Raw genomic sequence first — 10651 nt, 5'->3', positions numbered from 1 at the left:
AATACAAATCATTCGATTATTTAAAAAAAAAAAACAAGTATTTGAATCATTAATAATTTCAATTTATTTTGTTATTTAATTTGTTATACCTTTTTTGAGGTTAATTAAAAACGTTCATGGTAGCAAATAATAATTTTATATATAGTATTTTAATAATAATAATTATAAATTGTTAATATTCTCAATTTTAGAATTTAAACACGAAATTTTTTCTATAAATAATAAAATAATTTTTTCGATATTATTGTATTTTTTTTTGTATTATTACGAGATTAATAATTTTAATATTTTAAATTTTAATATTTTTGGCAAGAATTTTATGCATTATGCTTTGCATATTACAAGTAAGAAAATGTTTACAAGTATAAGTAAACTAATTTAATATTGTATGCAACTTTATTGCATAGGATTGGGAGGATAAAATAATAACAAGAAAACTAAAAAAGAAAATAAAATATTTAAATTAAAAAAATTTAATTAATTATTTTTGTTTTTTTTTTTTTATTATGAAATTTTAAATTTTTATTTTCAAATATTTTGATTTCGAATTTCAAAACACATTTAATATTTTCATATTGAATATTTTAATTATTTTGTAAATATTTTGAATTAAAATTTGGTACAGAGCTCACTGCTAGATATATTGTTATATTTATATTGTTATATTCGTAGAAATTATTATACAATAAATTTTTTTTTTTTTGTTAATTGTTTTTTATTTTAAATTTAATTCTTTTCAATTTATGAAACATTTTTAAAATATTTTTTGCTTTTGTTTTCGAAGTATAGAAAATTTCGATTATTCTTGTTAAAAGATTTTTGTCACTCGAATGATGACTTGTTAAATTTTTTTTTGACTTTATTATTTTAATAATTTTTTTTTTCTCAGTATGTACGTAAGTTGTTATTATTTCCTCTTTTTTTGTTTCTTTTTAAATAAAAATTTTTATTTAGAAATTTTTTATCAGCTTTTTAGTATCATTTTTAATGATTTTATGTATTTCATTTTGTCTTTTTTTCTCTCTATGGTTCTTGCCTATAATTTTTGTGTTTTATTTTTTTGAAAAAAAAAAAAAATTAAATGAAAAATTGTTATTTTCTATAAAACATATACTTATAATCCTTTCATTCGTTTCGCTTTTCTATTTTTCTGTTTTTTTTTTTTTTGTCCTTGTACAATATGATAAACAATATTGGAAATTTTTCTATTAATATTATTTTTTGTATTTTATTTATTTTTTTTTTTAATATTCTTTTGTTCGAAAGTATGTGTATATGGTAACCGCGCTACGATTCATTAACCGAACACGAACAAATAAGAACACTTTTTCCTCTATATTTGAAGAAGAAGAAGAATAATACAAAAACAATGAGCACAAACCCAAAAAAAAATCGAACTGTAAACGAAATGTAAAAAAAAAAAAAAAAAAGCGAAAAAAAATATGATAAACGATTTCGAAATTGATTGTTATTCAATTACAGTTATTTGCACATTTTCACGCAATTTGTATTAAATTTATGAGCGTTGTGTTTGTTATTTTCCGCTATTTTTCTTTTTTTATTATACTCTTGTTTTTTTTTCTGTTATACATATAATATTTTTTAAAGCCTTTGCTTACTGTTTATTTGCTTTATTTTTTTTTTTTTATTATTATTGAAAAATTTTACGCCTTGTCATTCTGTAAATATTTCAAATGTATGTGTGTAGGTGTGTGGATGTACATATAAAATATGTGGAATAGATTTTCAGGGTTGTTTTAGCATATTTTGCCTTAGTTTTTTGGTACAAAATATTTTCGTTTTTTTGTTTTGAAAAATCAACAAAATTAACTTTTCTTTTTCACTTCAGTAATTTTTTGGAAAATTTTTTTTAATTTGTTTGTTACAAAAAAAAAAAAAAAAAATTGTTATTTGCAACGTTTTCCGATTAATTTTAAAAAAAATTTAATTTTTTTTTTTTGCAGCTATTTTCATTAAAACAATATTTTAACTTTTACTTCTCATAAATAATATTCAAGTAGAAGCAGCTATTTGTTCTCTATATATAGTAAACGAAAAATCCTTCAAAGTTAAATTTGAATTCCTGAAAATAAAAGAAAATAATAAATTAATAAAAATTTTCTCATTAAATTTTTTTTTTATAAAATTTAATATTAATTAAAATTTGTATACATAATAATACATTTATATGTATAGATGTAAGTATGTTAGTTTGTAATCAGAAATATTGAAATATAATTAAATAATTTCACATATGTATATGTATGTATGTATATAGAATAAGTTTAATTATTTCAAGCGGAAAATTGACTTTTAACACATATTTAAACACATATGCACATATATTTTTTATATATATACATATAAAAGCAATAATAATAAACAAAAATAACATGTATATAACAAATAAGAACTAAAAATAAATTAATTAACTATATTATATACATATATACGAGTATATATATAAATATTATTGTGTATAATTTAAATAATGATAAATTTTAATAATAAGATTACCTAATTATTTTCAGCAGTTTTTAATTTAACCCGCGTTTAAATGATTTTAATCTGATTTATATTATATACTTAATATATAGAGAAATTTTGTTGGTTTTTTAAATATACATATATACACACGAGTATGTATACTTAATATGCCTAATTTCAAATGAAAGGAATTCTAATTTTATCTACATATATATATATAAGCTAATTGACTGAAATATAAATTATATACATGATTTTGTAATAAAATATGCCTAACTAACTAGTATTTATTTTTAAAATCACATGTATGCATATAAGTATACCAATATAATATCAAATATAGCATTTATTATATGAAACAAAATTTATTCAATTAAAAATCTATTTTAAAATTCAATGCTTTTGATTAATAAATAATATATAAATAATGATTAATTAAAATTTTAAATTTAATAAAGTGCATTTAGAATAGAATTTTGTATAATCTACAAACTTTGCTCATATTATGCTAATTTAGGTAATTATTATAGAAAAACCGATAAAACCTCTATTAGTAATAAATAATACCTAAAACTTCTATTGCAAAAAAATTTGCTATATCAAAATTTTAAGCTCATTGTGTTTTAAACGTTTAAACATCTTCTCTCTTACATCTTTTAAATTTCTTAAAATAAATTATTAAATAAATTAATCGCTGATATTAGCTTATTGTACAAAGCTCATACTTCTTAATTTTTGTAAAATTTTTATAATTTTCATTTTATACAAGATGAAACAATTTGTATAAAACAATTAATATGAATTTATTACAATTGCATTTATTATTTACGATATAATTAGTAAATTTAAAAATTAAGAATAAAATCATTTCAAATCCTTCAGAAATTTATTTTAACCAATAAAACACAGTAAAAATTCTGTAAACAAAATTATTATCCGAAATTCTATTACAATATTATTGTAATCCAGCAATCTTCTTTCAAGAAAGAGGACAAATATTCAACACAATTAAAAAAATAATAATGCTCATGCAAAAATAAATTGCTCATTAAGTAAATGATTAAGTATTGAAGATTTTTTGTTATATAAGGAAGAGTTTGAAATCCTGTTGCACTAAATTATATTCAAAATTATTATATTCATAAATAATTTGAATAAATATTAAAATATATTCAATATTGTAATTGCCTTATAGTAAAAAAAACTCAAATTAAAATAAGAATTAAAAATAATTTTTAGAAAAAAAAATAAACAAAATACTTCTATGCTTCAGGATAATGTAAGATTTTTGAATATTTCAAAATTAATTTAAGAATCAAAAAAATGGAATACGTTTATTCTGCATATTCGCTATACTTTTAATAAGAATTACAATATTACAAACACATAACAATATACAAATTATAGAATCAACAAAATAAGTAATTCCTTATAGAATTATCCGAGTGCGAGAAAAAGAAAATTAATATATGAAAAAACCAAGCAAACTTAGATAAAAGAACGTTAAATAGAAGAAGCGTTATAGAAGAAACAACAACAAAATACCGAAAAAAAAAAATTCAAATAGAACAATCATTTTTAAAGTGATTTCAAATTATAATAAAAAACAAAAACAAAATTGGAAAAAAAGGAAATTATGAAAAACAGACTAAAAATAACTTAACTGGAAACAAAAACGAAAAAAAAAAATAAAAAAAAATATTCACAAACATCAAAAATTTTGACATTTTCAAAAGAAAAATTAAAACAGCACAGAGAAAAAAAAATTTGGGAAGAACAGCAAAAAAGAATGTTTTTTTTTTCTTTCAATTTTAATTTTTTTTTGTTTTGTTTTTCTTTTTATTGTTATCCTTTAAACTTTTTCGTTTGGATTTTCTTTTTTCAATTTTTTTGCTTTTTTTTTTTTGTTTAAACGTGAAAATTTTAAATCAACTTTTCGGAAAAAACAAAAAAAAAAAAAAATTTTTTTTTTTTTTATTGTTGTTTAGGAAAAGTAACAAGGAAAAGAAAACAAAAAAAATAAAAATAAAATTGGAAATTCATATCCTCTCTAATATTAAAGTAAAGTTTCTTCATTTTTGTTCAGGAACAATTCTGTTTTTTTTTCTACTTTGCTTTGCTTTACTTTTTATTAAAAGGACCTAAAATAAAAAAAAAAAACAGAATGAAAAAAGGATACATATAATAAATAAATCAAAACAAAAAAAAATGAAGAATAGAAAAAAAAAAAATAAAATTTTACACTGAAATGAAGGATGTAGGAACAGTGAAAAATTTGTTTATTGTTTTTTTTTTTTTCTCTGTGTATTTATCTAAATATATCTTCGTTATATGTATATATATATATATATGTGCATATACGTAAATATATTAAATAATATAATATAATTTTAAATAGGTATGAGAATATGTAAGTGTAGGTTTGTATGTTCTTATACATACACACATATCTTTATACATAAATATTTCTTTTGCTTTATAAATAAATTTATTCACTTTTCGCCTTTTCATTTCATGGTTGCCTTTTTTTATTCTGCTTTTCTGGTTTCTTATATATATATATATATATATATACTTATATACGTTATATATTTGTATGTAATTTCTTGTTATCAAAAGTTTACAGGCGTTACAAAATGAATACATTTTTTTTAACAAGAGCACAAAAAAAACAAAAAATATGCGAATTTCTTCTAATATAATAAATTCATGTTTCATTTCTCTTTTTCTTACATATTTTATAATAAATTTACAATATATATATACTTATACATATAAATATATATATCCGTAATATATTAAAAATGAAATATATATATATGATTTTAGCCGTTTATCAGTGTTATAACAACAAGTCAGTCGTCGTCAGTATTGGTTGAAATGTCCTTGAAAAATGAATTTATTTTTTTTTTTTGTTTTGTTGTTCTTTTGTCTTCATTTAAATAAATACGCAATATACATAATAAGTAACTGTTATTTAAATATATATATACAATATATATACCAATATTTTACAGTTATCTAAATTTTTTTTTTTTTTGTTTTTTTCATTTAATTTTGAACTTTAATGGGAAAATATTATTATTAAGAATTATTAAAGAGAAAATGTGTTATACAATAATATTTTGCCGAATCAATAAATTGATTTATATACGTATATAAATGAAAGTTACGTTATTTTTAATATTTTTTATTTAATTTTAAATAAATATATATTTTATTCTTTAAAATTTTATTGTTCTTAAAGTGTTTTGTTATTAATAGTCTTTTGAATTTCAATACGGATTTTCTATAATTTTATTTTGTTACAATAAAACTTTATATATTAAAATATAATAGTATAATAAACGTAAGTATGTGACTCTGCATTTTGGCTTATATTATTGTTCTAGATAATCTGCAATATAAAGGTTTTATGTACTTTTGCAAATTGCACACAAATTACAACAACGAAATTAAACTTAAAACTCAAATATTATTTTACGAACACATAGTAAGAATGAATGGTTCATCAATAATGGAGCAATTAAATAAAATTAGAAAACCTCGAGAATGCTTAACTGAAAATATATATATTTATAAATTAAAAAATGAAAACCTAATACTTAACACTTGCATTATTTAGTTTCTTCAACAAACTATAACAAAATTACTACAAAAAAAATTTATTAATATATTTATTAATTTTAGTATAATTTATAATAGTCTTCTGCAAAAATTTTAATTAGTAATACAGACACTTAATAAGATACAGCTTAATAGCTTTTAAAGAATCTTTTATTTCCATTAACAAATTTTTATAACAAAATTCAAGGGACAGGAGATCAAAATTTTCAACAGAGGTTCCCTTGATTTGCAAACCTAAACTGTATATGTAATTAGTTGGACTCCAAAAATTCGCCTTAATTTGATGTAAAAACTTGAATTACCAAAACAAGTTCAGCAAGGCAATTTGGTTGAAACACGATCCCTAAAATTTTTTTACGTATAATTGATTGATAAGTTTTTTACCGTAACTAGCTTCACGCTACCTATATGACGCTTACGTGGCATTTTTAAGTTATACTTAATATGGTCCTAATGCAATAAAGACTTTTGGACAATGTTAATTTAAGATATTCTAGAATTTGTTAAGTGTGAACTACATCCAAATTAAGTATATGAAAATGAATGAAAAATTTCATAAATTATAAAAGAACCAATAAGTTTATGTTTAAAAACATTCAACCTTATATAAAATTCGAACTTGGATTAAACCCTAATATATAAGATTTTAAATATTGCAATATCTTTAAAAAATAATGCAAACCTAGAGCTTTGGTTTAAAATTTTGATTGGTGACCTTCAGAATAAAAATAGTTAATTAAAATTTTATTTAATCAAAACGTTTTCCATAATATTTTATTTTTTGTTAAAGGAAATTTTTAAATATTTTATAATATTTATAGCTATTCATATCCTTTTTTCCGTTTCCGTTCTTATTTTGCTATAAAATTTAAATATTTTATTCTATTTTATGATATATTGATATTGAATTATATAAATCAATTTACGATATTTTCTTTGGAATCATGCATTTATAGGATGGGTTATCCATCGTTTTTTTTTTGCTAATAAGTTATAAGAAATTTAGTTGATATTAATTATAGGGGTTGTCACGCAAATTGAGTTACAAACCATACGTAACGAGCAAAATTAATCCCTTTTTAATACAAATGACAGGCAATTAATAAAATTTTTTAATCCCTAATCGTAGCATTTTTGAAAACTAAATCCTAACTTAGCCATCCTCATCACAAGTACTTATACAGGAATCCATTTTTTTTTTTTGTAAAATTCAATTTTAAATTTATTTTTTCATTTATGATTACTTATACCATTCATTTGGTAATTCCAGAGATTTTTATAGAATTTATCCATACCCAAATAATTATTATTGCTTTAAAAATATCATGGGAAAAATTTTAAAATTAGAAAAAATATTTTCAATTTTAATTAATATGTTAAATCTGTTAAAAATCCCTCAAAATTTTGAACCTTAAATTTTAATATTTCAAAATTTATTAATTTAAATAGGTGTACCTAGTTAAATTCTTCTTCTCAAATTCTTTTAAATTGTACTCAGTAAAATTACAAAAACAAGTACTTGTTTAAAAAGAAATTTTTGTACAATAATCATAAAAAAAATTAATTGAATTACTTAATTATCCTTAATTACTTATTTATTATTTCAAATAAAATGCATAAGAATATAAGGATAATTTTAATGAACATTAGAGTGTAGAGATTAAGAACTTTTATATTTGTATTAATATTTGAACAACAAACTACGGCAGGCTAGTCACCTACCTAATAAACTCTATGACGCTATGTAACAAGTGCATGATATCATGCATTATCTCTATACCTCCTCCTAGGAGTGAAGAAGGAAAAAAAAAATATTTGAACAAAATTTGTCAAATTCCAATATTAAATACAAAATGAAATAATTTAATTATAATAATATTGATAGCACAATATTAATACTTAATATATATGTGTAGGTCAATTTTAAAAGAATGAACGAAAATAACAAACAATAAGAGATATTTCAGCTTGTTGAACACAATTATTAAAGAAATCTTGATTAAAAAAATAAAGGACATTATTATTTGCGTTGAATGGAAAAATTTTGAATTGAATGCAATTAAAATTGATAAAACATAAAACCCAATTATATTGTAATTGATTAAATTTGTGGTATTTTTATATTAAATTGTAATCGAAACTGTACCAAAGAAATATGTCAGGGTTATGCCAGGGTTATACAAAACACTTTTTCTAGAAAAATTTTATAATAAACTTTAATCAAATACTAATTACACATAACTACAATTATTACATAGCAAATTCTCTTTGAAATTTTGTAAATACCCTATACAATTGTAGTAAGATCAAATTAACCACTTTCAGGATAAAAAATAACTGAAAAATACCCTAAAATTTTCATCACTTAAGAATATAATTAATGTACCAATAACTCTGTAATAACTCTAATTAAATATGAAAAATTTCTGATTAATATGAAAAATTTTCCCCGAAATCCAATTAGAAATCAAATATTAATTTTGGTTAATCATGATAAAATATCGTAAATTTTCATATAAAATGTTGTTACTCTTAATCTATTTCATTTTATGAGAATTTTCCAAAATTTCTCTACTATTTAATTATTTATCTATTGCCATTGAAAAATAATTAAAATTTATTTTTTTTGGGAATTTTTCAAATACTGCTTTTGTGCTTTTAAAAAAGCACACATAATTTTTACGTTATTATCCTTTTGATATTCAAGTATGTTACAAGTAAACCAACACAAATTTCTTTTGTAAATTAAGTAATACTAAAATTAAATTATATACAAAGAGATTTAATTAAAATGAATTAAATGAAGAAAAAAAAACTATGTTCTCGCTCTCTCTCTCTCTCTGTGTTATTTAAATTTAATTTTTATATAACAAATTGGTTTTAATTAAATGCACAATTATAGGGCTAACAATATTATTTTTTTTTTTTTATTTGAAAGCAAAAAAAAAATTTTATACATTATTGACGTCATTATTGTGTATGCAAAATTTACATTTAACTTACTTTTAATATGATTTTTTCCACAATACTTTTAATGATTTTGGATCCACATATATCCTTTTTGTGTATTTTAATAAACGTACTCTTTTACTTAATAAAAAAAAAAATAAAGGAATTTTGTTTTCTTGTTTTTTTTTTTTGTGTATAATACCTTTTACACTTTTTTTTTTATCTTCTTAGTTTAATTTAATTTGTTTTAATAATAATTCTGTTACATCAAATTCAACTAAAAGAATTTCTATTTTCTTATCCTTTTTTTTCAATTTCATTTAATGTATGGTATATTTATATTTAAATATACATACATATATTATGTATAAAGCCATAAAAAACAATTTTCGTTGTATCGTTTTCTTACTTATTTATTTTTTTTTTTTACTTTTATTTATTTCCGTTTTTTTATTACATTTATTCCAAGTTTAAGTTTTAATACGAGAAAATAATTTTTTTTTTTCAATATTTTTTCTTGACAATAATCCTTTATTTTCTTATATATATATATATGTATATATATATATATATTCTTTTTCGTTTGCTTTTTTTTTTTGGCGAAAAACTGATATGAATAAATTTTTTCCCCTGAATTTATCTTAAAGGATGTAGGCTGATTATATTGTGTTGTTTTTGTTTTTTTTTTATTTTCACCAAATTTTTTCTTCTCTTTTTTTTTTTGTTTTTACAAATTTCACTAATAAAATGTAATTTAATTTGATATTTTCAATTTATAAACTTAATAAATTTTTATTAAAAAACAAATTAAATCGAAAATAATAGCAGAAAAATCTTTTTCTTTTTTATTTTTTTTCTTAATTAAAAATTCAATAGATTAATCACAAAGTATAAGAAAAAAAAAACCGCATTAAAATTTTTTATATTTAAAACGCATTCAACACTCATAATAATAATCTCTCTTCTATATAGCAAAATGGAAAAAAAAGCCCGTCAGTGCCGCAGCACAGCTAAATTTCAACTAAAGAAACTCATCAAAAATTTTTCGTATCAGCGCAACGCAGAATTTGGAAGCTGTGCCAAGTGTTTTTTATTTTTTCATTTTCGTTTTTTTGTTTTTTTTTAATTCTTATTTTTCTTACTGTTTTGTATACGATAGGAATTTTGTCAAGTAAAAAAAAAAAAAATAATATTAGAGAGAGAAAAATATCACAATAATTCGTTTAATAACACAAAGAGAGAAAATATTGAGAGAGAGAGAGAAAAAAAAAATACATGGAAATTTATGAGATATTGTATTTTTTGTATCTTCTAATTATTATTTTAGTTCTTTAATTTTGACATAAATACTCTCCTACTCATTTTTACACTAAAAACATATTCTTGTAGAATACGAGTTACTGATAAAAAAAAAAACAGTAAAAGATTCAATATGAAAATAACGAAACGCAAAAGTATGACACTCACCACCATACTCCTGACCAGATACGAGTATTATTATGACCATTATATCTTATCAAAATGAAAAAAAGGATACATGTAAAATGATTAATAAAAAATAATCTCATATTATTAAATTGAGAAATGA

The 10651-nt window shown here is 19.9% G+C and overlaps 1 long non-coding RNA gene across 1 annotated transcript; it reads right to left on the bottom strand.

Annotated features, from left to right (window-relative positions):
- Window positions 1–1138: 1138 nt before the first annotated feature.
- LOC129606658 (uncharacterized) lies at window positions 1139–10101 on the bottom strand. The gene is made up of 2 exons (XR_008696771.1): window positions 9118–10101; window positions 1139–2083 (listed from the first exon to the last, which is right to left on the bottom strand). It is a non-coding gene; the product is annotated as an uncharacterized LOC129606658 (long non-coding RNA).
- Between the last annotated feature and the right edge of the window lie 550 nt (window positions 10102–10651).

The sequence above is a fragment of the Condylostylus longicornis genome, unplaced genomic scaffold, assembly GCF_029603195.1.
Source record: "Condylostylus longicornis isolate FDR11 unplaced genomic scaffold, ASM2960319v2 ptg000020l, whole genome shotgun sequence".
In the NCBI taxonomy this organism is placed as follows: domain Eukaryota; kingdom Metazoa; phylum Arthropoda; class Insecta; order Diptera; family Dolichopodidae; genus Condylostylus; species Condylostylus longicornis.
This window is presented reverse-complemented; position numbering and strand designations above follow the sequence as displayed.